This window comes from Leptonychotes weddellii, chromosome 13, assembly GCF_054177405.1.
Source record: "Leptonychotes weddellii isolate Sample4059 chromosome 13, ASM5417740v2, whole genome shotgun sequence".
Lineage (NCBI taxonomy): Eukaryota > Metazoa > Chordata > Mammalia > Carnivora > Phocidae > Leptonychotes > Leptonychotes weddellii.
Window position 1 is genome coordinate 9246019 of NC_138381.1, and position 23967 is coordinate 9269985.

The 23967-nt window shown below is 36.6% G+C and overlaps 1 long non-coding RNA gene across 1 annotated transcript in view; it reads right to left on the reverse strand.

Annotated features, from left to right (window-relative positions):
• LOC145716729 (uncharacterized) overlaps window positions 1-23967 on the reverse strand; it is a 432159-nt gene that overhangs the window by 62131 nt on the left and 346061 nt on the right. The window contains exon 3 of the long non-coding RNA XR_014139557.1: window positions 17128-17219. This is a non-coding gene — a long non-coding RNA (uncharacterized LOC145716729). The remainder of the gene's footprint in view (window positions 1-17127; window positions 17220-23967) is intronic.

A 23967-nucleotide genomic window follows, 5' to 3' on the forward strand; every position in this document is an offset into this window, starting at 1 on the left:
CTGCCTTCTGCTCAGGTCATGATCCCAGGGTCCTGGGATCGAGCCTCACATCAGGCTTCTGGCTCCCTGCTCGGCGGGAAGCCTGCTTCTCCTTCTCCCACTCCCCCTGCTTGTGTTCCCTCTCTCACTGTGTCTCTTTCTGTCAAATAAATAAATAAAATCTCTAGAAAAAAGATATTTCTCAATTATCATACAATTGTAATAAATACTATGGAGATATCTTATATCCTTTACATGGTTCCCCCCAAAAGTAACATCTTGCAAAACTAGATTACAATATCACAACAATACAGTCAAGATATAGAACATTTCTCTCCCCACAAGGATCTCCCTTCTATATCTATATCTATTTCCCTTCTGCCACCTACTATCATTAATCTTTTGTAACAACTAACCTAGTCTACATTTCTATAATTTTATTATAATGAAAATATCATTTAAAAATAACATTATATAAATGGAATCATAGAGTATGTAACACTTTGGATTGGCTTGTTAACACAATTCTCTAGAGATTAATCCAAGTTGTTGGGTATGGCAATAGTCCATTTATTTTTATTGCTGTGAAGTATGCCATGATGGATATACCACAATTTATTTAACCATTCATCCATTGAAGGATATCTCAGCTCTATCAAGTTTTTTGTTATTCTTAATAAAGGTGCTGTCAATATTCATGTACATGTTTTTGTGTGAATATAAGTCTTTATTTCTCTGCTCAAAGATACGATTAATGGGTTATATGATAGTTGCGTGATTAGTTGTTTAAAAAGCTGCCAAACTATATTCCAGAGTGGCTATATAATTTAATATCTCCATCAATAATATATGAGTGATCTAGTTTCTCTGTATTCTCACTTGATGTTGTAATATATATAATACGTGTGTGTGTGTGTGTATTAATTCTAGCCATTCTGATTATTGTTTAGGAATATCTAAAGGTAGTTTTAAAACTTGTATTCTCCTAATGGCTAATGATGTTAAACACCATTTCATGTGCTTATTTGGCATCTGTATATCCCAACTTGCTGCTTTTTTTAAATCCTGCTTTTGCACAGTCTATAAGCCTCATAATTTTACCAGTTTGAGTAAAACAGAGAAACCTGACCTCACTTTATGTCGCTTTATCCTCCTCTGCTTGTAATATAATTTTCTTAAATTTTTCATCTCTGTATATTCAAAACCAAGTAAGACAATGATATAATTTTGCTTCAGTCATCAGACATAATTTAGTAAACTCAAGAAGAGAAGGGAGCCTATTGCATTTACTCATATTTTTGTTTACTATGTTCTTTCTTCTTTCCTAGTGTTCCAAGATTCCTTCTGTTATCTTTTCTTTCCTGTTTAGAGACTTTCTTTTAGGCACTTATTAAAGTGGGTCTGTAGATCAAAAACTGTCTTAGTTTTCCTTCATCAGAGAATTTCTTGACTTCTTCTTTCTTCCCCAAAGGATATTTTTGTTGGGTATAAGATTCATTCTTTTAGTGCTTAAAAGGTACTGGGCCACTCCTTCTGGTCTCCATAGTTTCCATTGTCATTCAAATTATTTTTCCTTTATAGGTATCATTTTTCTCTTGCTGCTTTCAAGATTTTTTTGTTTCTTTTTTCTGAAGTTGGTGTATATTACTTTGGTTTTATTTTGTTTGAAGATTACTTGGCTTCTTAAGTTTCCAGTTTATGTCTCTTTAAACATATAGGAAGTCTTCAGCTATTATCTGTTCAAATAATTTTCCAATTCTTCCTTTTTCTTTCATCTTCAGACCTCTGATAAAGTAGTGTTAGATCTTTTTTTAAAGTCTCCCCAGTCCCTTAGGTTCTGCAGTTTGTTTGTTTGTTTTGTCTTGTTTTCCCAGACCTTTTTTTTCTCCCTGGTGTTCATACTGAATAATTACTGTTGTTCTATCTTAACACTTCATTGCTTCTTTCCACCATGTGAGGTGTGGCCACAATTTTTCTATCATATTTGCTTGGAGTAGAACAGTCAATATCTAAAAATATTCTGTCCAGGAAAGGTTGTCCCTTTCCTAGTCCTTTGACTAGTAAGAGCAGCCCTTTGTTGGAGCATTTTATCCTTGTGTCCATTGGTTGCTGGCTTCCCAACTCCAGGTTTGAGAGACATAAGGCAGAAAGTTCATCACAGCATCACTGTCACTCCTCCGGTCCCAAGGCCCTGGCTGGCCCGCCTTCTTCTCTCCAACTTTCAGAGTCTTATGTTTGTTTTCACACAATGCCCAATAGTTTTAGTTATAATTATTGGGTGGAATAAAGGAAAGTCAGTGTACTCCATGTTGCTGGAAGATAAAGTCTCCTCACACTTTTTTTTTTTAAGATCTTTTTTTTTTTTTTATTTGAGAGAGAGAGAGCATGAGCAGGAGACTGGAGGTGGAGGGGCAGAGGGAGAAGCAGACTCTCAGCTGAGCAGGGAGCCTGACATGAGGCTGGATCTCAGCGCCCTGAGATCATGACCTGAGCCAAAGGCAGATGCTAACCATCTGAGCCACATGGGTGCCCTGCTCATGCTCTTGATAAAGGAACTCTATCATTCATTAACTTTTCCAATTCCTAAAAATTTCCTAAATTTTTCTAATTTCAAATTGTCAAAAGAAAGTGAATAAACTGTTTCTCACATGCAAGTCATAGCTTTATTAAATGAATGTCCAGATGAGATATTCAAAGTTGGAAATCAACAAAACAAGTATACTATGGATGTTTTATTTCTCAATTAATTTCTGTAACTACAGAGGAGAAATACCTCTAAAGGATATGCCAATAATAATGGCATATTAGGACTGGCAATTTTAACATATTGGTTAAATACTTAACCAACAAAATGCAGTGGTTAGTTTAGTTTTTCGTTTTAATATTATTTATATGGGGGGGCACAGGGAGAGGAAGAGGGAGAGAAAGAATCCCAAGCAGACTCCCTGCTGAACATAGAGTCCATTGCAGGGCTCTATCTCAGGACCCCGAGATCATGACCTAAGCAGAAATCAAGATTGGGATGCTCAACCGACAGAGCCACCCACGCGCCCCTGTAGTTATTTTTAACACGAAATAATGAGAGTCAAGGGCCCTAAAAAATGATTCAGCTTAGCCTTTAGGATAAGTCAGCCTACACATGGCTCAATTTCTAAATTTCTGGTAAAGCCTGAATTGGGGGTGTGGGTAAGTGGAGCATGGTACAGAATCACCACTTCAGTTAGAATAAATGGAAAAAAAAAAAGATTTCTTCCATCTACTAGGTCAAAAAAATGAGAATCATTCTATTTTTATAGTTATCAACATGGTGTATCATAAACAGATTAAAACTGAACTGGTATATGAGAGTCATATTCTTTGCAGTCCTAGATCTACAAAAACTTTGTTGTGTGATGATGGAGAAGTAAATTATTCTCTGAAACTCTTATCCTGATTTGTAAAATTTAAAAATTGAGTTTTATCTCAAAGATATTTCTATTGTGAATTTCTATTTTAAATATGAAACACATCTAAGAACATCAAGATATAACTGAAATAAATTTAGTGATCTATTTTATATGACTTTGCTTTGTTTTAGGTATTGCAGGTTAAGCAACTTTTTTCTGTAGGATATTTCATAATAATCTATTTCATAATAATCTTATAGGCAAGCTATGATTTTTCTCAGTTCTACCATAATTTCTTATTCTTAAAATTATCTCTTCAACAAATACTATATGATTTCACTCATACATGGAATTTAAAAAAAGGGAGGCAAACCAAGAAACAGACACTTAACTCTATAGAACAAACTAATGGTTACCAGGGGCGAAGGTGGAGGCTGGGTGGAACAGGTGATGGGGATTAAGGAGGGCACTTGTGATGAGCACAGTGCACGTGACAGTGTGTGACCTGTCGCATGTAAGTGTTGAATCACTATATTGTACATGTAAAACTAATATTACACTGTATGTTAACTAACTGGAATTTAAATAGAAACTTGGAAAAAAATGATTTCTTTATAAAGTATCTTGCTCTTCCAGTCCATGTAAACTATATTGTCAGTATGGTTAATCAGATTATGCGCAACTTTGAAAATTGACTCAAACATATCCTGTGGCAAAACAAAATACAAAAAATTTTTACCAAATGAATGTTTGTTGTTACATTTGATTGATTTTCCAATTAGTAAAGCAAAGGTAAGTGTGCAAAAATATACCTTTTTGGGGGGGTTTACTACATGTCACTGACAAATATTATCTCATATAAGAGTTTTTGGAAATGAACTTCATAATACAAATGAAGTGTGATGTGCTTCAGCTAAGTTGCTTTCTTTAACTGCTACTTCAGTAGATTTTATATATCCTTACAAATGACTTTTGATTCTCTTCCTGTGTCTGTTTTCATCTCTTCCTTAAAAAGTATTGGTTGAAACAATTAGTCGTCTGATGTCATTAGGTTTCAAAACATCCACATTAAGCTCTTGTAAACCTTGACAGAGTACAAAAATCAATGTTGAGACTTTGTCAGGATTATTTTGTCTGCTTCTTTTAAGTGAGCTATTAAATGCACCTCAAATAATTCCAGTGCATGTGTGAAGAGAAGAAACAAAATCAAAACTTGAGTATAGACCGATGAGGGTGATCATTAGTAAAACCATAAGAGGAAGCTGGCATAAAAGGGTAAGTAATTTGAAAAGCAGACAGGCATGAAGATCTAATGGTAAATATTCTGAGAATGTAAACAACTTGTTTAGAAAAAAAAAGAAAGAAAGAAAGGCACATGCCAAAAAATTAAAAAGCCTAGAGGCATAGATGGATTAATTGGATTCACAGAGAAAATGGAATCACACAGCTGTCATATTCAGTCAAGAGATAAAAATGTTGTTTGGATCTATGATAGGAAGAAAGGCATTAAAGCAATAGAAAGGGTCTGTTCATGTCAGCAAAATCCTTTCAAATCACATGGCTTAGACATAATCACACCAATTTAAAGCAAGTGCCAGTTACAACTTTGGAAAGTGACTATTTGGAGATCTTCATCACCCTTGGGTGACATATTCACAGCTTCTAGATAAGGCATTATGTTGAGGGACATGTCATAAATACTAGCACTCCAACATGACTCAAATAATTCAATAGTATACGCCTACACATAAAGGAGACATTGTTCTCATTCACCCAGGATACCAAGTAATGGAGGCAAAGAGAATGAAAGCTAAAGAGCAATCATCTTATGGAAGTGAAACATACCACAATTTATAAAAGACAATTAAACCACATATGCAAACCCCACAAGCAGTACTGAGAAGTTTCTCTTACCTGCTTTAACCTGCGGAAGGAAGGGCTCTGTGGTGTTGACACAAGGTTGAAGAACACAACCCCAGATTGACAAAATCACTCTTTTCTTTGTCCAGTCATTAGCCTTGCTCAGCCTTTAGCATATTACTATGCTCCTTTTATTTTCCTCCTGAGGCCTCCCAATTTATTAAGTGCTTTGTAATATTGGTATTTTTTTACAGTTAAGAAATATTGGGGCACCTGGGTGGCTCAGTTGGTTAAGCATCTGCCTTCGGCTCAGGTCATGATCCCAGGGTCCAGGGATCGAGTCCTGCCGAGTCCCGCATTGGGGTCCTTGCTCACTGGGGAGCCTGCCTCTCCCTCTCCCTCTACCTGCTGATCCCCCTGCTTGTGCTCTCTCTTGCTATCTCTCTGTCTCTCTCTGTGTCAAATAAATAAACCAAATCTTTCGAAAAAAAAGAAATATTGTGAAATTATTAATTTAATGGAGTATAGGAAGTTAGATCACCATCTGTCTTATCCTGGTTTTATATTCCCCTATGATTCTAAATTTGCATTTTCCAACCCCAAAATCCTTTCCCCTCCTTCCATCCAAATACTTGTTCTGTGCATGATGAGAAACCTCAGTGATGGATCAAAGTTTTCCCATGCACCCTCATCCACATAAAATAGTACTTTCCCTGCAATCCTCTCAAGTGAGTTGCTCATTATCCCTTTGTGCTAGTCAGAACACAGCCCTCAAAAGATGTCACATCTTAATCACCAGGACCTATCAATATATTATGTTACACGATAAAAAGAAGAACTTTGCAGATTTAGTTAATATTAGGGGTTTTAAAATAGATTATTTTAGATTATTGACTTGGTCCCAGTCTAATCACAAGAGGAAGCAGAAGAACTTCCTCTAGCTAAAATCAGAGCAATGCAGCAGAAAGGGGAGATTCGAAGCACGCATTTACTCTACCCACTGTTTCTAGGGAGGATCACATGGAGAGCAGGGGAGGGAATGTGGGCAGCTTCTAGAAGTAAAAGCTGGCTCCAGCTGACAGCAAAGAAATAGAGATCTCAGTCCTGTGAGGACCTTAGTTCTACAAATGCAAGAAAGTTAAATTTACCCAACATCCTGCACGAATTTGGAGGCAAATTCATCCCCAGAGCCTCCAGGAGGGAACACAAGCCAGCCAACGCCTTGATTAAGCCTTGTGGGGATTGCTGAGGAGAACTCAGTTGAGCTATGCTACACTCAGACTTCTTACTTACAGAACATTGAGATAATAAATGGTTGCTAGTGGTGGTGATTTGTTATGGCAGCAGTAGAAAGCTAATACACCCTGTTCACCTACAGACCTAGAATTGGGGAAGAGACTCTCATACTACAGTGTTGCTTCAAGATCATTCGAGGAACATCCAGGAATGCCAATCTTCCCTCTTGCTGGGGTTATTTTTTTTCACTTTCCTATAAGTCCTCTTTATTAATTGCAGCCTTTGGCACCAATTCTCAGTCTATACCATCACTCTGCCAACCGCAGGAAAGTTTTTAAAGGCCACACGCATGACAGGCTTAATATCCTGGATTTTCATTTTTTTTAATCTTCTTATATCCAGCTACCATCACTCCAGCCCACTATGGCCGCTTGTTCTATTGTCATGACCCAGAATTCATCATTGCAGGGAGCTGTTTAACTTCAAAAACACTTAAATAGAGAAATCTCCTCTCTAGCGGTATTTCCATATCTTTCTCACAGGACAACAATTCTTCATGGGCCTCTCATATTTCGACATGCGTTTGACAATTTTCATTCTGGACTGTCTTTTATAAGGATGTTCCTATAACAACACTGGGAGTTTGAGATAGTGTCTCCTCTGGGCAGAAGGCAGATTTTGTGCATCTCAAAATAATAAAAATAAGGTCATTCTCCTAGGTTCTTCCTAGCTCTTTGTTACAGCTGGAAGTTTGCTAAACTTGGGGCTGCTAGCCATAAAACAGATCCACTGTATTCTGCAACATTCATCCAGGATGCTCCACATCACCCCAGTAGACTGGTGGGAAAGAGGCAATAATATAACCATGAGGCTCGTACTATTATCTGTGCAATAAATAGTGAGCAGTCTGTCTTTTGTCTTTGTCTTCTGTCTCCTGCCAGCATCCATGAGACAGGCAAATTTGATAGCTTGTAAGTAGAGCAAAAATCTCAGAGCCTTTTCAGTTTTTAACACTTTCTTCTTCTCTTACAATCTTAGATTCTTAAACTTTCTCCTTCGGTAATAACCTCCTCATATTTTAGATTTTTTCCCTATCCAGGTGTATAAGAATAAGGTTAACTTATAATAAAAATATATGTAGGTTATAAAGTTTATATATATTTTTATATTTAAATATAAATTAAATTTAAATGTCAGCCTTTGAATATATTTACTCCGTTGATTCGTAATGTTATTCTATTGCTTGTTCTTGGCTGTAGAGTGTTGACTTAATCACACTTTGCAGTTCATAGCTCTTTGTCAGCTTCGATCCTTGCTCTGTTTATTCATTCTTATTAATCACCATTTCCTATTAAGCATTCAACTTCTCTCTCCAACTTCTCCAAAATTAAGCTAAGTTTTCTTCAAAGCTGACCCCCAAAGCATTTGAGTGCTAGTAGCTTGTTTCGGCAATGCTCCTAGGAAGTAAAGTTGGGGAGTATAGGAGGGAATGAGACAGGGAAGGGAGGGAAGACGGGGTAGGGTGCATCCATGAGGTTACTTCCCTGGCCCACTGGGCATCCCTTGGGAGACTGTGCAGAACCTGCCTCGGAATTACCTCAAGAGACAAGACGTATATCACAATTCACCTGGAGTCGCTCCCATCTTTGGCTGAGGGCTGTTCCTTAGAGCATACTTGAATTAGGGGACTGCCCCCCCTGCAAATAGAGTGAGCACTCTCAGGTGAGGAGGCAGAGTGTGCTGCAATATCATATTTGGGAATAATGACCCTGAGAAGCTATGGGTGGGCACTGGCAGCAAACCCACCCAAAATTAATGACTGCAAGGCGTTTAATCTGTGACTTCTTAGTTGTGTACGTTACCAGAGAATATGTCTTGTTGCTTGGTTACCTGGAGCATGAGTAGCTAAGGAAACATGAAAGAGAGTAGCTTCACTATTTTACTAGGGTAAAAAATTGCCTTGCGGAGGGTGCCTGGGTGGCTCAGTTGGTTAAGCGACTGCCTTCGGCTCAGGTCATGATCCTGGAGTCCCGGGATCGAGTACCGCATCCGGCTCCTTGCTCGGCAGGGAGTCTGCTTCTCCCCCTGACCCTCCCCCCTCTCATGTGCTCTCTGTCTCTCTCATTCTCTGTCTCAAATAAATAAATAAAATCTTTAAAAAAAAAAAAAAATTGCCTTGCGGTAATGGCATGTGTATATTGTGAGGTGGAGCCGCTGAGGCACAGTGGAGGCCGGCATTCATGCTCTAACTCACTCTCACGCATGCCAGTCTTACAAAGTGGTTATATTAATTTTCTATTGCGCAAGCTCTGCGTGAGGTTCCAGGCAGCCCACCTCCTTGACAACACCTGGTAGTCTGAATTCTGTCAATGGCCCTCCTGAGGGGCGTTTGCTGAAATCCAAAGGCAGCTATCATCCGAGCCCGTGATAAAACCGAGCATCCTTTCCTGAATTCACTGACCATCTGGAATTCCTTTCTGGGGGACATGACTGTTTAAGATGCTAGCCATTTGTGTATCTATTTTCTTAGTGATTTGTAAGAATTGTTTTAATAGGAGTGTGAAATTCTGAAGATACAGATAAAACATTCATCTTTTATGTCATCCGTCAGATGATTTTTTACAAATAATGGAAAAGGGACTTTCAGAATTGAGGACAAATTTGAGAGCCAAAAACATACACTGCAGACTTAATAAATGTAGAATAACCAGCGAGAAAATAAATAAGCATGAATGAAAATTGAATTACTGAAAATAAAATATCTTGAATTAATTAACTGTATACAGAGGAAAATGACAAACTTTACAACTGTTAATGAAAATATATATGTATATACAGATATTTTTTAATGGAACATAAAGATATTTTATGGCTCCCATTTGCAGAATTCAGAGAAAAGGTATTATCAAAGATCTAATACATGAAAAATTCCCTGGAGTGTAGGAATAACTTAATTTTGAGAAAATACGTGCATTTCATATTCCAGGAAAATTTGATATAGAACAGTTACATTAACTATACTTTACAGTTATTTATCCTCTAGGAAAAAGAAACAAATCATCAGGGATTCAAACAGCAAATGCACGTCATTCACAAGAGGAAGAAGTTGGGCTAGCCTCAAACTCACTGCACTAATCAGCCACATCCCACTGCTAAAAGAGAGCAGAGCATTACCAAAGTTCTAAAGGAATGAATGTGTGACTCAATACTGTTACTATAACAAGGTCCCCCCTTAAATGTAGATGCAATCAGCTATTGCTGTCAATGGCCTGAGAACTTAGAAATGTGAAAATTATGATCTCTTCTTTTAAAAATAAATTTTTGACAATAAATTCTGCTCATCAAGAAAAAATTAAATTAAATAATTCATTAATAGAGAAGATACGTGCATACAAGATATAATGAGCATTATATATTATTAGAGAAATAAGAATAAACAACTAAGGGGATTATTGTGACAGGTTATAAATACTATAAAACTTGACAAACTATGAATAACGGTATACTTCCCCAACCAGTGAGTGAATGTGAAATGCCGTGTAGGAGTGCAGACTTCATCATGCATGGCAAGAGAACTATTTGTAGTATTCCTAAAATTAAAGCATGTATTTACAAATCCGTTATTCCAGCCTCCTAATATTTTTGCATACTCTACACAGAGGGGAACGTTAGAAACAAAAATTTCTTGTATCCATAAAACATTTAGCTGGAATTTCAGCCATTCTTTTAGCTTTGAAGGGATCATTTCAGTTTTATTTTCCTCTAAGTAAAAGTGATATAGATGCCCAGTCTTTTTATTATATATATATATATAAAGCATATATATATAATAAAGCATATTATATATAAATATAATATATACATAATAAAGCATATATATATAAAGCATATACACACTCACACACACACACATACACTCACCCAAAATTTATATCTGTATCTATATCTAAGTTTGGCCTTGGGGTTATTTACTCTAATTTACTCAGGAATTTTTAGTGATGTGGCTTTACAATTATACCAAAAAGCAGGAATGGGGGATGAGAAGAGGGAAATAAGCCTTAGAAATTACGTAGCTGCAAAAAGTTGAGGTACATGAGTTAAAGTGAATAAAGTGATCAAAAACCATGTCTAAATGCCTCCATATATTAAACCAGAACATGTACACATTTCCCTTTTCCTTACTCAGTATGAGCATTGATGAATTTCTATAAATTACGCTTACACATGGCAACATATGTTCTAGTAAAAACAATGGTCATAAGTGCCTGCACTTCTTATTTGTATTAAAATAATCTTCCTTTGTAAACAAAGTTGTTAAATTTCCACATGACTCTGGAAACTGATTTTCACTTCATATGAGGCAACACTGATGAATGTTGCTTGAGTTACTTGCCAGTGGGAGGTACATTAAGGGGAAGATATCTGTGACAAAGTACCAGCAGCCTCAGCAAAAGATTAATGCTGAAGCTGGGGAATAAAAGGGATATGAAGTCAAAGCCCTGGAGAAGCAGTGGGCAGGAAGGAGCATGTTGGACAGTAAAATGAACAAAACTGCAGAGGAGCAAGAATAAATGCTTGAGTAACAGGAAACAGTTACAAAGCAAAATAAGTCATTAAACGTAATGTGAAAGATAACATTCCGAGCCTTTCTAAAGATAAATATTTAAAGTTTATTTATATAATCTATGTATGTAGAAAAAAGATGAGTTGTAAAAAAAAAAGTATGATTTTGGTATGTGAGTGGGTAAGTTATTGGGGCTGTAACAAATTATGACAAACTTAGTGGCTTCAAAGAACACAAATTTATTATTTTATGATTTTGGAGGTCACAAATCTGCAGTGGGTCTTCCTAGGTTAAAACGAGGGTGATTGAAGAACTATATTTCTTTTTTTTTTAGGCTTTGGGGGAGAATCTACTCCTTGCCTTTTCCAGCTTTTAGGCTCTGTTTGCATTTCTTGGCTCATTTCCCCTGATTCCATCTTCAAAGTCAGGACTCTGGCATCTTGAAATTTCTTTTCTGTCTCCCTCTTCCACTCTAAAAGACCCGTGCAAATACACTGAGCCGACACAGATAGTCTAGAATAATTTCTTTATTCTTAGGTCAGCTGATTAGCATCCTAATCCTGTCAGCAACTGTAACTCCTCTTGTCATGCAACATAACACATTAAAAAATTCTGGGGATTTGGACGTGGACATCTTTGGGAGGCCACTGATCTCTCACCCACAATGGGTTGAGGCTGGAAATTAAAATTTGATGCCCCTACCTGATCAATCTCAAGTTTTATGGCGCTATTTTATAGGAGAAGCTCTGTGTTCTCTCCCCAACTCTACTAGTGAGACTTCTTAAAATGTAAGTTTTATAACTGAATACATGAGTGAAACCATGAGACTGGGTGAGAACATCAAAAATGCGAGTGTAGACACCAATGAGTAAAAGCTGAAGCATCGAGTTCTGGCATGGGAAGATATTAAGATGTCACGTAGAAACGGTTAAATCAGCAAATGAGGCATAAAGAAAAAAAAGGAGTTACCAAGGAGTGAGGGGGAAAGTAGAAAGAGGTTAGTATTCCGGATGCCCAGAGAAAACCGTGAGGAGGGAGACAGCCATGATGGCAAATGCTGCTCATCAGCCAATTGAAATGAAGTCTGATAATTGAAGCTAAATTTATCATTGACCATTTAGTAGTCAAAGAAATTGGCTCTGGGGACTTGTGAAAATGGTCCTGTTATCAAACAGCACTCAGAAATAGTGCTTCTTCAGTAAGTGACCTCTCCTATAACTGCCTCAAACTTTCATAGCTTATTTTTTTAATTTTTTAAATTTTTGTACTGAGCTCTATGTCCATTGTGGGTCTTGAACTCATGACCCCGAGATCCAGAGTCACACGCTCCACTGATTGTCAAGCCAGCCAGGCGCCCCCCTTAAACTTTCATAGTTTAAACAGGTGGATCCACTGGAGACAATATTTGGTTACCATAGCCTTCTCTGCTACCAGTCAGATAAGGTATTCAATAAGAATTTGATTAGTTTTTATTGGATTAATAAGTGCTTCCTAAGTGTGAAGTGAAGAGGATCTGATGACTTACTAGTGACCACTGGCACCTAACACCCCTATCCTGGGTCTTGTGATCCTGATGCAGCAGGGTCCAGGGCTGGCAAGTGCGTTTGGTCACTGACATCCTTTCTAGGATTGACTTACTTCAGCCTTGGCCTTCTCACGTGACACTGAATGTTGACCTCTAATCCCCCAAATAGCATGTTATACAGGATGATGTCCATCTGACTTTTAAGTACTACTCTTAAGCCCTGGATTTGTTCATTATTTTTTTTTTTTAAGATTTTATTTATTTGACAGAGAGAGAGAGAGCGAGAGCAGGAACACAAGCAGGTGGAGGGGGAGAGGGAGAAGCAGGCTTCCCGCTGAGCAGGGAGCCTGATGCGGGGCTCAATCCCAGGACCCTGGGATCATGACCTGAGCCGAAGGCAGATGCTTAACGACTGAGCCACCCAGGCGCCCTGGATTTGTTCGTTATTATGTTCAGCCTACAAGGTAGGCTGCTTAGTGACTTGGAAGTTTCAAAACAAAGTTGACTGAGCCAGGATGAGGTTGTTGCATCTTTTCAAACCTGTACCTTCCTACCTTGTGTGCCAGCTAGACCCACAGGATAGTCCTTTTAAATCAGCTAGTAAATCTCCTAAAATTTTCTAAATATATACTCCTACCCTTTCTCTCTCTCTGTTTGCCTAGTTCCTGGCACCACAAAAAACTCAAATGGTTCATTTTTTACTTCCACGTGTGTAAATATAAATATATTTATGAAGTATTTAAAAAATCTCTCCACAAATACTCATATGCTCTCATGCTGACACATCATTGGAAGGTAAAGTGAAGTGATGTTCCTTAATCTCTTCCTTGTATTAGGTGGTAAGAGAGATTATTAGAGCATCACCTGAATTTGTTTTTCCTCACTTCTCCTCATTGGTGTATTCTTAACAAGATATTCCATTATGCTGACCTCCCTTGCTTTCAAATAACTACTTGACACTGGATGTTATACGCAAACAATGAATCATGGATCACTACATCAAAAACTAATGATGTAATGTATGGTGATTAACATAATAATAATAATAAAAACTACTTGACTATAGGTAACAGCAATCAGAGTGATATAGTCATGGACGAATTGATTCTGGAAATATCTAGCTATATACTATTAGCACTAAAATGAATAGGAAAGATCACCTAAAGCAAAGGAAGTAACTGAATCCTGTAGCGATGTTTTTCTTTTAAGATTCTGACCATTACAGGGGCACCTGGGTAGCTCAGCTGGTTAAGCCTCTGTGTTAGGCTCAGGTCATGATACTGGGGTCTTGGGATCAAGCCCTGGGTCAAGGCTCCCTGCTCAGTGGGGAGTCTGCTTCTCCCTCTGCTCCTCCCCCTGCTCATGCTCTCTCTCTCTCTCAAATAAATAAATAAAATCTTAAGAAAAAGAAGATTCTGACCATTACATATCCAGATATAGAGGGGGGCACCTGAGTGGCTCAGTCGGTTAAACGTCTGCCTTTGGCTCACGTCCTGGGATCAAGTCCCACATCTGGCTCCCTGCTCAGTGGGGAGTCTGCTTCTCCCTCTACCTTGCCCCCCTGCTCGTGATCTCTCTCTCATTCTCTCTCTCAAATAAATAAATAAAATCTTTAAAAAAAGATATAGAGGGGACATGACTTAGACTGTGTTTTGACTATAGTGTTGCAAGTACGGGGCGTGCAAGCTAACTTAAATGCTTGGGGAGTGTGGTATTAGCTAGATGCTTAAGCATTGTGTGCAGCTTGTAGGGTGAAGCATAATGCCTACCACCAGTCTTAGGCTCTTTTTGTCATTTATGGTTGGTGACTCCCACCTTTAAAACAAACTGTAGCTGAATGAATTGTGGTCAGCAACATCTTTGAATTCTCCTCCTCCTGTCAATTCACGATGCAGTATCTGGCACCTCGTGAGAACTTAATAAATGTCAAGTAAATGACAAATGACTAGTTTCATGAAATCCACATCATAATAAAGACAGGATTTTGAATAAGTTCCTGAATTACAGATTATTTTTATAAATGGTCATTTTAATATAAAAGTCAAAATTTAGGGGCGCCTGGGTGGCTCAGTCGTTAAGCATCTGCCTTCGGCTCAGGTCATGATCCCAGGGTCCTGGGATCGAGCCTCGCATCGGGCTCCCTGCTCTGCGGGAAGCCTGCTTCTCACTCTCCCACTCCCCCTGCTTGTGTTCCTTCTCTCGCTGTGTCTCTCTCTGTCAAATAAATAAATAAAATTTTAAAAAAAAATAAATAAATAAAAGTCAAAATTTAAAATGTGCAATGATTAAGAATGGTGACAAATATACATATCAGTAGTTTACCACTGAGTTAATTTATACAACGTATTTACTAATAATGCAACTAAGAGTCTAATTTCACTTCCAACCCCTAATTGTTGTATGCTCATGTGTAGTAATGACATGTCTGGCTATGTAGTATTTATCCACTGCTTTATAATAAGCCCACAAAAATCAGCTCTGTTAATGGGAAAATAAACGAGTTTTATCATACTACAAAAATCATTATTGGTATACATCTCCTTTGTATTTACTTGGCTCCAGGCTTTACTTAAAGGCATTTCTGAAATGCAAAAATGACCTTCATATATCTTCAGACTAGGCAAAACAAGTAAAAACCTCTTGATTGATTAGCCAATTAGCACTAAGTACTAGTGTTAATTTATCTGCATATTTAAGAGTCTGTTAGGAGACCATGGTAGAAATTAAGTACCTATAAATAAACCAAAGGGAAATACATCAAAAGGAAAAAAAATATTTTCCAAGGTAACCATGTTAAGCAGGATAACAGTGATAATGGAGATATGGTCAGTGGAGGGGACTTGGAAGCATACTAGATTCAGGCATCAGCAGACTCTGCTGGGATCAGTGATTTAAATGCTCCCTCATCTGGCAAACAGAGGTTAAGGCAGTAGACTGCCAAGAACTTATTACCATGCATTTTCTTTGGAATGGTAAGTACTCAGTTGGCTTTGGTAGAATAACTTGACTTAACTTTGCTCTTGTACTCTATGAAAGCTGCTATCATTCCATCAGTCTCATTATCAGGCTCTGCCTACATTGGGTTCTTTATTTTCTTTAATATGGAATAAAACATAGGATAATGAATTATTCACAGTTCCTACCGCTAGAATCTTACTGATTTATGTAATCAGCCTACCACTTGGTTGGCTTGAGGAAGTTATTTAAATCTCTAATTCCCAGTTTCTGTGTCTGCAAAACTTGGTGTATTGGCATCTTGATGTCTTTCCCAGAGAATGTATGTGATGATTAAGTGAAATCCTTCTTCTTCTTCTTTTTCTTCTTCTCCTTCTTCTTCTTCTTCTTCTTCTTCTTCTTCTTCTTCTTCTCCTTCTCCTTCTCCTCCTTCTCCTTCTCCTTCTTCTTCTCCTTCTTCTTTTTTTTCTCCTTCTTCTTCTCCTTCTCCTTCTCCTTCTCCTTCTCCTTCTTCTTCTTCTTCTTCTTCTTCTTTTAAATGAAGTCCTTCATGTAAAGCACTATGTTTAGTATGGAGTAATAATTATATAAATATTTTTTTCTTTTTATTGAAATATAACTGACATACAATGTCTTAGTTTCAGGATGTCTGGGACTTAAAAAAAGATGCCTATCAATATGTCTATAAATATATGCTGTAAAAATGTTATAAGTGTGAAAAGCATATATATGAAGGGATTTAACAAGGGAAACTTACACATGGCTTATATGGAGCACTGATAATCACATCCTGGGTCCCTCCTAATGCCGATGAGAGCTCGGGGGAAATGCTGTTACTGCATTCAAGCCTTACCCGGATGCAACCATATCCTTCACTGAAGTTGGCCACAGTCAGTTTTCCCTCATTATCTTCTAACTTTTTTCCCCTCATTTTTAAAAATGAAGCTTAATCACATAAAAAAGGCCACCATCCACCCTTCCCTCACATCTGTTCCTGCCTCATGTAGCTGCTCAAGTCACACTCTTGCTGTGTCTGGGAAAAGCGAGGTATGGGATGACTGTGCTTTGACTGATCAGTGTTGGAATTTAACTCCCAAATTGTTACCTTCTATGGCCTCTGATCCTGGTGGTACCAATTTCCGCTCTGTGAATCAGTTGTCGCCTAATAAGTCCTTCAGTTTTTTCATCTATAAAATGGGGGTTATCATATTACCTACCTCCTAAAATCATGCTCCTTGAATGAATTAAAGCAAGTAACACATTCAGAACAGTGTCTGGCAGATAAGAAGTCTTCAAAATGATCGTTTTATTAATAATATTATCATTCATCACCATCATCCTGTACATTATTATTTGTATCTCTGTTGACCACATCTAAAGCTTATATAAATAACAACTGTTTGTCTGTCAAACTGATTAAATATAAATTGTATGAGCACAAGATATAATGTTTCCATTGTCCACTACTGTATTGCCTCTGATAGAAACATGCCTGATAATCAGTAGATATTTGTAAAATAAATGAGCACAATTTATATTTTTGTAAGTACGTATTACTTTTCATTCTTAATTTTTTACATAAACATTTTCTTCATGGAACTCACAGTTCATTCTTCTCTTACCTTAACTCTCAGTTCACATCCTGATTCTGAGCTCATCTCCACGTCTCTAGCATACTGCCCAATGCTCACAAGCAGAAGTTATCAGTTGGATCCTGAGGGAGAGGGAGAGGAAGGCTTCAGTTTACAAAACTGATTTACCTACTTGACCATTACATGATTCACAAATGCATTCTGTATATACATATTTGTACACAGAACATACTACTGAATAGAATTAGGGTTCCCACATATGCCAGTCCTATACTAGTTGTTATTCATGTGCCCTGTGATCTAATACTATAAAATTTACCTAGTGTAATTATGCTAGTATATCAGTATACTAATAAGCATCAGATAACTAAGTACCAGAAAAGACCATTGGGATTGGAAATGTTATCTTGACTTCCTGTCCAAAGTAACTACTCTATTACCATGGGCAGAAGAGAGTAATAATACCACGAAGTCAAAAATTTTCAAAAGAAAGGGATAATATAACATTGATTTTATTTTTAACTCCTTAGATGATAGATTAATTTATAGGTAAGATTTATTTCAATATATTTCCTGAAAGTAAGATTTGGGACAAAAAATTGAGCATTCGAAGAAATCTGCTTGGTCTTTTATTAAGTGTAGTTGCTAGATACTGAATTGGGACAAATAATCATTTTAATGACTACTCAGTGAAACTCTAAGACCAGGAAGAGAGCAGGATTGAATGTTCAGGATAACAAACACAATGTGTCAGAGGGCAGAAGAGTGAATACTGGCTGTAGACTCTAGGCTCTGCCCCTTCCCAGTTCTTTAACCTTTCTGACATTCGGTACTGCAGTCTAACTGGGGACCTGATCACATGCAGTGCAACAGTAAAACCAAACAAATGAGAAGGAGCCTTCCAGAGACAATTTTGTGTTATAAAGATATATGGTCATCGTGGGAAATAAAGTTTAATTAGTGTTGCTTACACTTATTTTATGGTTTCGTATTTCTTTTTAATTGTATATGGAAGTATACACAAAATCTTCTCAGTGCTTCAAGCTTCTCAATATCTTAATCCTTTTCTGTGCCCTTCAATGACCTCATGTATAAAATTGGAAAAATAATATCTACTTTTCATACTTGCAATAATAGCCATGCGAGCCAAATGATTTACACTGTGGTTAGCCCATAGTATATACTTAAGAATTTGCACTGGGGCGCCTGGGTGGCTCAGTCGTTAAGCGTCTGCCTTCGGCCCAGGTCATGATCCCAGGGTCCTGGGATCGAGCCCCGCATCGGGCTCCCGGCTCGGCGGGAAGCCTGCTTCTCCCTCTCCCCCCGCTTGTGTTCCCTCTCTCTCTGTCAAATAAATAAAATCTTTAAAAAAAAAAAAAAAAAAAGAATTTGCACTTTCGGGGCGCCTGGGTGGCTCAGTTGGTTAAGCGACTGCCTTCGGCTCAGGTCGTGATCCCGGAGTCCCGGGATCGAGTCCCGCGTCGGGCTCCCTGCTCAGCGGGGAGTCTGCTTCTCCCTCTGATTCTCCCCCTCTCATGCTCTCTCTCTCTATCTCATTCTCTCTCTCAAATAAATAAATAAAATCTTAAAAAAAAAAAAAGAATTTGCACTTTCCCAAATATCTTGGGCTATAGATGTTCTTGTAGAATATTTAACAAGAATGATTACATTGCGGTTTAAATTGTAGTTTAGGAAAGCGTTGAAAATTAGGGTTTAATAACAACCTCCATCCTTCCCTCTGAGTTTAGAATTGGTCGAGAAACAGAGACAGCAATCAGCTTTAGGAGTATTAATTTTAAATTTATTAATATAAAATATGGATTGCAGGATATGATTAGGGTATACAGCCATATGCAGCTTTATTATATTCTGCTGCCAAATGGAAACTACCTGCCAAACTACAGGCATCTCCATGCAGGACCAGAGTCTTCCTCTGGGAGTTTACCTGATGGGAAAGTAGATAAATGTTTCCTCCTTGTGCTGGGAAAGAGAGAGAGACAGACAAGCAAGCAGGCAGAAGGGGTCTACATGGGTCTGCATAGGTCAAAAGAACCTACCATCAGTCCTGTTGGATTTCACTATTGACTGAAAAATAAGCCTGTTTTGAAAACTAACATTACACAAGTGTATGAAGCCATGCCTAACTATTAGAAAATATTATATGCTTTCTTCTAATAATTTCCTTACGTAATTTTTTTTGCCAACAGTTGACATCATTTAAGTTATTTTTCTGCCAATTCTGTCAGTATAATTTGATTGAATACAATATGAAATGGAAAGCGATGGGACATAATCAAAAGTAATAATCCTTGCTGTTTGGGTGAATCATAGGGCTTGGTGACATTTAGCTTGTACAAGGAACTTGTGAGTTTTAATCTTCTCAAATTTATTCTAGAAACTACTTCAAGAATTTTGCTCTCAAAGAGAAGTTTTGAGATTTGATTTTCTTACTAGAGGCAAATGCCCTTTGTTATAAATGACTTATTTTAGCTTGTAAATATGGCAAGATGTCTTGTTTAAATCTAATTTTAGTTTTGATGTCTTGTTGTATATCATTTCTAACTGAAGAGTATCAATTTATTGCATGTTAAATCTGGAAGGAGGATTCACAATACTCTCCAGGCCAACCAATCTATTTATCTTACAAATGATTAAACAATTGAGAAACGTTGACTTGCAATTTCAGATATCAGCTCCTATGGCAGGATATCTGATGAGTGACTCAGTGAGGAAAGAAGCTAGGACCATTTATTGTCTGATCCTTTACCCTCCCTTCCTATTATATAGATATGGTTATGCCTATATATATTTACTGCAGTGATAGGTTTATTTTTATATGGGAAATTTCCATGGAACAGAAGGTTACAGTTCCTTTTCAGCTTATCCAACCTTCAAAAGAAAATGTATTGATACATAGTAAGCATAATTTTCTAGTAGTAAGGTCTTAATGAGAGCTATCAAATAAACCTAGAGTAGAAATTATTCTCTTTTCTTATCATTAGACCCTCCTTTAACTTATGTTCTCTATAAATGGTAAGGTCTGGAATTCAGTAGTGATCTTCTAGAGAAAGAATTAAAGGAGTTAATTCATTCTTTTGTGTCTAAGTCCCAGGTCCCTGAAACTTAAGCTTGACCATCCTATGTGGTTTTACCAACCTTGTACATAGACTGCTTTGGGGTTTGGGAACAAATCTTCATATGGCAATTGTAAAATAATATAATTATAATATTATAATATAATTATAATACAATAGAGAGAAGACTATTTACTGGGACTTTAATTTCTCTATATAAAAGAGGAGAGAGGAGGTAATTAGGGAACTTTAAATTCTCTGTAGTTCATGGGGTTCACCTAAAAATGAATGGATGTGTATTTGCTCAGGTTTATAGTGTAGTTGAAGATTATGGACATTTAACAGGAACCATATCATGTAAAATACACCATCAGGAGTTGTAAATTGAATAATCAAAAAAAATTGTTAAAATAATTGTTTCATGTAAAAGAACAAGAAAAATAGGATTATTTATTTTCTAGTGCATTATAGGAAGAATGATTTTAAATATTAAAATTTAAGTTTTGCCCAGATGAAAATCAGAGCTTCTTTGGCCAGGATCCATATGACATTAATAAGGATATTAAGGTGGTGGATTTTCCCTTTTATTGTTCTCAGAAAAATTCCATGAAAGGATAATTGTGCAAATTATTCTATTAAGGTTCAAGGCATCTCTCACATTTCTCCTCAGAAATATCAATGTCTCTGCCCTCTGAATGTTTGGCTATTAAACTCACTGAATTAAAAGAAAACAAAAAAAAATCAAACAGAAAGGGTGAACTGTCCTCAAGTATAAGATCAATTTACCCTCTTCCTATGCTTTGTATACTCACTCTCACATAGGAGGATTTTTTTGTTCACAATCATTATAGTCAAAATACTAACGAGGTTACCTATGCTAGGAAGGAAACTTTTCCACAATTGGCACATATTAGCATATATTTAGAAAGCCATCTTCTGATTCTCCACCCATGAATGTGATACAAGATGGTGGTTGAGAGATTTACTTGGTTGTTAAGGGGTACATGTTGCTAATTTATTATAATCCAAAATTTAAGGCTGGGATAAAAGTTTAGACCAAAGGGGTTCTCCTTTTTCTAGATAGTCTAGTTCTGCTGATTAGAAATAAAGTTCTATATTGGAATTTGGGACTGGAAACAACTAGTAAGGAGAGGTTTCTTTGTTGACTCATGTCCTGAGTATAGATACCTTATTTGAGATTCCTCTGGATTGGCAGGTGGCTGATATAAGACATATCTTACATATTGAGGGGTCCAGTTCCAAATGCCAAATCCTTTTCATCTTTTGAGACACAGCTTATAATTTCAAATAAATCTCTTAAAATTTGTGATGCCTATTCTGATAGATAAGTTCTTGGCATTCATAGATCTTTTGGCCATCATTGGAGAGCCTTTAGCTGGTTAATGGATCCCTAAAAATAATATGCAAGTATTTCCATGCATTTTCCTAGAAAGAAAATTAAGCCTGCATGACAGCATCAATAGGGTTTATGATTCTTCCTCTTAAATATAAGAACATTTATCTATGAACAATAAACAAAGAGAATCCATTGCCAAATGGAATCCACAAATGTCATTGTTGAATGACTACTTTTTGAAACACTCTAGGCTAGCAGTGCTTAGGATTTGTAATCTGGCCATCCCACAAATCATTCATTGACTATTAGTGTTAAATACCAAATGCTGTGAAAGTAATACATATTTTGAGGAATATAATGAGGAATTAGACTCACTATTGTCAACAAATTCATAGGTTAGTATAGTAGTAGTAGTAGTGATAATTATGTGAATGTGATAACTTTAAATGGTGTTCAATCTATAGAATCTCAAGGTCACTTATGTATTTTTATGTTATATATTGAAACAAACATGCAGGTGTTGCATCATTAAATTATATAATAGGTGTTACTAGTAGTGTGACTTCTGAACCTTAGTTTCCTTTTCTTTAACACAGACTAAATAATATATTTTCAAAAGATTGCAAAGAGGCTAAATTAGAAAATCAAGATAATTTGTAAGCCTTTTTGGCATGAAGGTTTTAATAGATAGTAGACATTCTAAAGTTAATCATAATATTCGGGAATGTAACTTACTTTGCTATCAAAAATAATCAATCTACTATGCCCTATTTTTTTCCAAAATAATAATTTAATTTTAATAAATGCACTGGGCTGAGCTTACAGTATTTCCACATAAAGATTACACCCAAAATACTAATGACATTTGAAAGATGAATTTGTAAGACAGATATGACACTAAGTTTTACTATCACTTATTGGTGTAAGGGGAGCCTCAGCTAATTTTCTCTTTAATACCAGTTAAGTTGTTTGATAATAGAAGGGAACGTTGCCATCCCTTCCAAATCACAGGTCTATCTCTTGGTGCATCAATAAAAGCAGGCTTTGATTTTCTCAAAAAAAAAAAAAAAAACAAAAAAAAAACAAATGTTGCACAGACCTAGGAAGGTGAGGAAGTTGTGTGGCAGATCTGCATTTGAAGCACTAATTTAGTGAGTTAAGAGGAAAAAAAGATTCATGGAATGATTTAGAATTCTATTAATACACTGATGGTAAAAAACTTGTATTTGCAGTAAGCATCTCACATGTAAGTACTATGCAAACATACCACAAATGATAAATTATGAAAGAGCTATTTTATAAGAAAAAATATAGTTCTTCTTTAAGAACATAAAGGCAATCACTTATGCCACACCATTTTCAAAAGTAATATATTTTTTCTGACTCATTTGTTGGTGGAAAAACTAAAATTCTCCTTAACACAAAGATGTGCATACCTGTACACACACACTCTTCCATGCACCATGAATAATTTTCATTAAAGACACTTTACAAAAACATATCTCTTTTCAAGAATGTGCTTTAATAATACACCATATAGAAAGGGCATAACAGAGAAGAATTTATTGTAATAGTTACTTGGACAAACAATATGAGAAGATTAGAAGGAAATCATAGATGCCACAAGAATGACTTTTGAATAGAGAAAAGAGACGGTTGTCATCAGAAATAAAGTTCTCTAAAAAAAAAAAATCAAGTTATCTTCTCCTGGAAAAGTCAAAACTTCCAGTAATAAGAGAATGCTAGGTCAAAGGAAAACTGGACGTAAGTATGGGAAGATTTCTATAATTTATGAATCCCAGAACATTTGTCATAAAAGAATTCTACCTCTCACCCTCAGAAAAGGAAAAGAAACTTAGAAGTTGAGTTGGAATATATCTGGAAGAAATTTCTTATGCATGTATAAGCTTCTCTGTAAATAACACTTTTTTTCTTGATGTATACTTTTTAAAAAAAAATTATTGTTATGTTAATCACCATACATTACATCATTAGTTTTTGATGTAGTGTTCCATGATTCATTGTTTGTGCATAACACCCAGTGCTCCATGCAGTGTAAATAACACTTTTAGCTAGCATTAACAGTGGAGTTACAACCCAGTAGTTCCATAAAAATGTATCCAGCATAAATCTCCTGAAAGCAGATACATGTGGTTGAGTTTTGGGAAGGTTGAGAGGATGTGTACTTGAAGCATATGCAAAAGCAAAACCCTGGGGGGATCAACAGCGTGTGCCCTATAGATGTATACTTATTTGTATAGACACACACACACATCCCACGTACCTGTAAGACACTGTATGTGTGTGTGCATAAAAGAGATTTAATACATTGGGTTATTCAAGTTCATTATGCTCCGAAGTGAGAGAGAAATTGATAATTGAATAACAGTCGTCGAAAATCTAATTTTCTTTCTGTCTCATATGATGTGTTTGTTTCTA